The 6,512-nt window shown below is 37.7% G+C and overlaps 1 long non-coding RNA gene across 1 annotated transcript; it reads left to right on the top strand.

Annotated features, from left to right (window-relative positions):
* The first annotated feature begins 1,344 nt into the window (after positions 1 to 1,344).
* On the top strand, positions 1,345 to 6,511 carry LOC306989840. Its single transcript, XR_013795746.1, has 5 exons — positions 1,345 to 1,635; positions 3,756 to 3,869; positions 4,393 to 4,530; positions 4,626 to 4,678; positions 4,757 to 6,511. It is a non-coding gene; the product is annotated as an uncharacterized lncRNA (long non-coding RNA).
* Position 6,512: the final 1 nt, after the last annotated feature.

The raw sequence follows: 6,512 nt of genomic DNA, 5'->3' as shown, positions 1-6,512 counted from the left end.
GTTGTTTGCTCCCTTGGACCAGAGACAGGGAATTACGTAGTTGGGTGGGGTGACTTTAATGTGCTTATTTTGCCCAAACATACTTTGCACGGGGAGACTGGGGTCTCTCGTTTGTGCGTTTACAGAAAGTACTTATTTTTCACATAATTGTCTTCGTTTTAAACTATATTCTTTGAAGTTGTTTTTCCTGGTAGGTCTGACATCAAATATTCACGTCAGTAAGATCACCAATATTATAATGGCGGATATTTCCAAGTAACAGAGAATGGTTACTCTTCACGTAAATGTAGCCATTCTTGAAAGTAAAAACGAAACTGTTCGCAGAGAACACGCTGTTGTTGTGCGTCTCTTTCATACTCGTCGTGCTGTGAATACAGAGATTCAGAGGCCGTGTTTCAAAACCTAGCAACTGCCTACCCAGCACAAAACAAAACATGTTTTAAGAACGTTTTGCGGATCTTAAGTCATGAAAACGTTATGAATGTTCTCTGAAGATCATGAAAAATAATATGATGATAAAATAATTAAAATAAAAAAATATTGGTTGTGCTAAGGTTAAACCAACGTTCGATTGAATCATTTTGCAAACATTGTGAGAATGTTACTTTTGAATTTTCTCTGAACATTCCGAAACAATTAAGTGACATTTAGAACGTCCAACTAAAATGTTTCAGGGGGGAAAAACGTTCCATGTTAACTACATGAACAATGTAATTTATGTGATAACTCTTTGAGAACGGTCTAATCTATCTAACGTTATTTTAATAATGTTTGTTCATAATTTAAAAATGAACCGTTAGGCTACATTAAACTCACTAACAATTTATTTTTCAGGAAGAAATATTTTGGGATTCTTATCCGATGCCATCAGCAGTGTGTTACAAAAGTTAACATTCATTCTGATTAATTCAGTAACAACTGCGAATTTTGAGAACCGATTCATTTGCCAGGATATAATATCTATGGAAAGGACTGTTGCGCTAAATGTTTTCGATTCATTAAAAAGAATCGACTCTGTGTCATTCGATCGTTTTGGGATTCTGATGCACTGTATGACTGGTGGTAAAGCATGCGTTTGATTCATTAAAATAACAGGCTTAATTGTTGTCTTTCCATGCTCAAAAATGCCAGGAACTAGCTCTAGGTCGCAACTCGTTCTGAATATTTCGCGTGCTCTGTTAACGGTAGGCTATGAATTAACAACAAACCGAAAGTCATGAACAAATCAAATATTTTCTCAATAATTGTCCTCTAATAAATTCTTAGTAAAAGTTATCGGCTCTCATCCCTGATTTTAATTCACACGTACGCCCTAAAAGCGGTCTATGCAGCCCACGGACTTCTGGAGACACAGCCACGAATCTCAGTAGACTACTACACTACATAGGAAATGACTCATAGAGGAGTTGAACCCAACGCGTGGGTGTGGGCGCTATTAAAACAAGACTGAAAGTTTGGGGTGGTTCATTCACACGCGCTGCTCTTGCTATGCTAGAAACCCATTTGTGGCTTTTAATCTTTTGAAATCGCTGTGGGATTTCATATAAAGCTCAATGGATTCCGGTGCGCTGCGTTGCATCTATTGGATTACTCTATTGGTCGCCACGCTTATTAATGGAATAAACGCGGATAACAGTAAGAATATTCACATTTACTTGCTTAATATCTTCATGTTATAACATATAACCTAGCATATGTATGGCGTAGCCTATCTTATGGATTTTCTGTGGCCGAAAAAAGTTCCAAACTTTTGTCTCATTTGTCCTCTTGCTCTGAACATGGGAAGACGTGGAGTCAGTGGAGTTAATGACGATGAACTGCCTCATTCGTAATAGCTTCCTTTACCAGTTGCAGTTCCCACCGGTTCCGCATTCCAATGCTCTTATTTCACTCCCACCCACTCCATGGGTTGTATTGTGCCCAGCTGAGAACAGTGCAACACAAGAGGCTTCAGCTTTCCATGAGGAACATGAGGCGTGTAGTGTCTTTGTTACTTTGGCATGCATGTGTATGTTACTGCTGGAATAGTTTTAATTGTAAAAACACTTGCAGGAAAGAAAAAAAAGTGCATTTTCTGCTATGGGAAAGTATTAGGCAATGCATTGGAAAGTGCTCACATATGCCCTTGTTATATTCAGTGGCTTTAGTTAAGCGGTAATTGAATGCAGTCAGTAAACGGTTTCATGTCATGCCATAGTTACATTATAACAAGAAAATTAAATGGAAAGTCTTATGGATTTAATCTTGCACATCAAAACATGCATAGATCATCAATATACTGTAGTAGTTCTCTACAGGGGGCCTCAGTAAACTTTTATGGTGCCCTCAAGATATCATAATTATTTAACAAATAAAATATGAATTATAGGAATACATTCAGGAATTTACACATTGCTCAGCTTAACACCAGTATACAAACTTAAACATGAATCAGTGTTGTTTTCTATTTCATCCCCCCACAAATAATTGTTTTATTTAAAATGGGATTGGCTGGAGCAGTGTGTAGTGAGTATAGTTTATAGCCTAATTTATACAGATATGTTATCTTCAAGAAGTGAGGAAAAAAACAAGCACCTCTCATTTCAGCAGAAGAACAAGAGGAAGAAGCCTAGCCTGGGGGCCTTCAAATATTAACTTTGACAATGGGGGTCCTTGGATTACAAAGGCTAAGAGCTAAAGACATTCCGATCTGAAATTCAAGTTTATTTTTACTGATCATTAAGCTTGCTATGATAAAACATGCAAGGCTTTGAACATATTATTCTATTTCTCAAGTGTGCAGTTGTGATAGCAGGACCATGATTTCAGTATGCCTCTATATCTCCACAGTCTTTATATGAGCAGCACACATTCTCAACCTCAACAATCAGATAAGAATGTACTGGTGTTATTCATTATAGCATGAATAGTTACGCTGTAAAAAAAAAAAAAAAAAAAACTATATGCAAATGTATGTATGACATATGCATACAGTGTACTTGAAAACACTTGATGAGTCATGCATCTTTAAAAGCCTCCAGTCAATGTCAGATTATAAATCAATGTGAGCAGTGCACAGTTATATGTCCCACGACACCTCAAGAAAAGATTTGACACAGGCTCATTTTAATTTGGTTGCTCATGCATGCCAATCATTTACATTTGATGGCATGTTATCAATGGCTTACACTTCACACGGATTAGACATCACAACGTCCTCTAAGAAAGGTCTTCATTAGAATCTTCAATCACGTCACACAGTACTGAAGCAGGTGATATTAGCTTGCAGATGTTTATCATCTAGACCGCAGCTGTGAGTTTTTCGTGAAAGGCTTTCTGTGGTACCTGCCTTACCGCATTTTCCCTTATGTACCTCCCCTGATTACAAGCATGTGCGCAAGACAAACTTCAACTCTCACTGACGACACACCAACCCATTAATTCTCTTAAAGTCACTTTTCCATGTCCTCAGTTCTCGCAGTGGGACACTTTGCATGCACTCAGGGGCCACATCATTGTCAGGCCGCCAGCTTAGACTTGCTTACGCACACAGAGCATGAGTAATATCGTTTCCCCGCGAGTGCACCACCACATCACTTCAACGGAATTTCCCATCTCATTTCATATGAAAAAGAGGCAGAGCGAAGAAAGCTCTTGGATCTTATTCAGTCGTAAAACATCATGTTTTAACCATGTGCAAAACCCCGAACACACCCCAAGTTATCAGGAAACCTTTGCAGAGAAGTTGTTTTTCACTGTAACGCTTCTTTGTTCAGTTTTGTCAGGTTCATCCCACTGTGAGAAATATGAATTCTGGAATACAGATGTCGGAGTGTGTGTACCTTGTTCTGAATGCAAACAGTACCCGAAAACTCCATCATGTGACACATGTGAGTATCAAATTTACAATTGTTCTGAGAGTAGTAGCGATATTTATCGCGGTATATCACGTGCCAAATGAACGAACAACTCATCATTTATTATCATTTATATTTGGTTGCATTATGATTTCCCTAATTCCTAAGATGATCAAAGATTGCATATGAAACGGTATTTGGCTATTTAAAATAGGCTAACATTTTAATTTAAATCTGCAGTGATTCAAAGTTGGTAAGCTGGTTCAAGTAATATGGTCTGATCTCCCTGTTAATTTGGCTACTTAAAATAACTCCACTCAAATAAATGAGATAACTTGAATAAAGAGGAATTAATTTTGCTGAACAAGACTCAAAGATCCAAATCAGTAAAATGGTCCATCCTTCCCATCACAAATTTGTTTGAATTGCATTGTAAGTAGGTCTACATGGTTTTGCAATAGGTCAGAGCTAACATACAAATAAGGAGTGGCCAGATTCTTTCTGTATGATCTGAAGAGCTGGAGGACTTCCAGTAACATTGTTCTGTGTTTTTAAGGCCCACCCATAGAGCCTTTAGATTCCTGGAGGGTGGCAGCAATTACCAGTTTGTCTGTCCTGTCAGCCGTAATCGTTTTCGGAGCCTTGGTCATAGGAGTCCTAGTACATCAATGCAGGTTAAAGAGGACCTTACGTGGTGAGATGTTAGCATTATATCCTCTTTTTAACAACAAAAACACTCTTTCAGAACAGGACTCAGAACTTACCTAACTTTTTCTGTCCACAATTCAGAGCCTATTGAAGAGACAACAGGACCCCTCTATCCAGTATAGGTTCTTCAAGAGGTAAGAGTGGAAAAAATGAAACGCATTTTAGTATGTTTTGAAATGCATTAAGGAAATTAATTTTCTAAATGCTTGCAGCTCAAGGAACTCAAGCTGACAGGATATGAACATGGACTGTTACTCCAGTGAATTAATGCTCCAGTTGGTGGAACACTGGCTGGTACCTCAACCACAGAGTGTTCTGAGTAGCATCTGATTTGTCTAATTTATTTCATTAGTAGGCTATGTCATGCATAGCGAATGGTTATGCACAAAAGCTGCACTGAGACATTGTCGTTCACTGTGCAGAATGGGTTTGCAAACCTTAGGTGCTAAGTGACATCCTATGGACAGCATGATAGCATATTTTATATTCCATTGTTGGAACCCTTAAAATGCTACACTGTTTTTGTAGAATTTTGTTTGCATTGTAGATGCATTTCCACTTGAATATCCATTGTTAGTTAGATTTGTGAACATGATAAACACAAATAACCTTAACCTGTTTAATAGAATTAGTCAAAGGTGATCCTTTGTACACAATTATGCCTCCTAAACAGATTTAGTATGGCACATAGCCATTTGAATGTATTTGTAATATTATTGTACAGTTTATCTATTTTTATAGTGTTGGAATACTACGCACTGTATAGATGTAGCCCTTATAACAATGTTGACACCGACTGGCTCAGCACAGCAGCCTGTCAATGGCATTCATGAACTTTCTGGAGATGTGGGGACACTGAAGACCAGCAAAGACACAGCAGCCGATTACCTGAAAGAGAAGAGTCGCCGGCTGACATTTAACAGATTTTCTAAGAGCCGCAGGTGTCAGATAAAATTTTCCTGCCTTTATGCGCATAAGAGATTAGATCGCTTAGAGCGATATTTACATACTTGTATTTCAATACATTTAATCTCTAGTGTCTAATTAATTAATCTTAGTAAAACATTACTAAAGGATAAAATCACGAATTTTAGATGAATAGCTAGCAATGGGCATTAAGAAATGTGTATATTTGCAGCGGATGCTAAGGAGAAAGTTACTTGTTTGAAAGCACATTTAGCAAGAGTAAAGGGGTGAATCTCACCAAACCCGATAAGAACATGAATATTTTGCTTAAAGAAATGATCTGTTTTCTTTGCATTGCTACATTGTTTTCAGGAAAGCTAAGCACATTTTACACCCCAATTCCCAAGAAGACTCCGTACCTCATTGCGAATCACTGCCATGTTTTTAAGAAATCTAGAACACAAAGGCCTGGTTTCACAGACAGGGTTTAGATTAAACTAGGATTAGGCCTAAGTTTAATTAGGACATGAGTAGATTTTATAAACATGCCTTGGAAGAAAAAAAGATGTGCATCTTGAGACGAAACAATAGCACTGACAAACGTTAAGATATGTCCGTGCAAGTTGCTTTCAGTTAAAACAGCACAAACTTGCATTTTTTAGTCTGGGACTAATCTTAAGTCTTGTCTGTGAAACCAGGGGCAAGAAACTAGTCCAGAATCTTGCTAAACCTAAACCTGTGAAGCATGCACAGCGCTGACACAGTCTTGGGTAAAGTTGGTTGTGTATACGTCTTTACTCATTCACGATTACTCCAACAGACTGCAGAGGAAACTGCATTTTAATGCAATAAAGATAACTAATGTATTTTATTAATGTGTTGACAATTTATTTTTCCTAAATGTGTTCTTGAAAGCATTGAATTTCAGTATTCACACTTTGAGAGAAAATACAAAAGCAAAGCGAACTCATTTGCATATTCTAAAATAATCATGTCATGCTCTGCAACTGCAAGGGATTCAAGTGTTAAAATAAAGATAAGGGAAGGCAGAAAAAGAAGCCA

Source organism: Phoxinus phoxinus (assembly GCF_949152265.1).
Source record: "Phoxinus phoxinus genome assembly, chromosome: 21".
In the NCBI taxonomy this organism is placed as follows: domain Eukaryota; kingdom Metazoa; phylum Chordata; class Actinopteri; order Cypriniformes; family Leuciscidae; genus Phoxinus; species Phoxinus phoxinus.
This window is presented reverse-complemented; position numbering and strand designations above follow the sequence as displayed.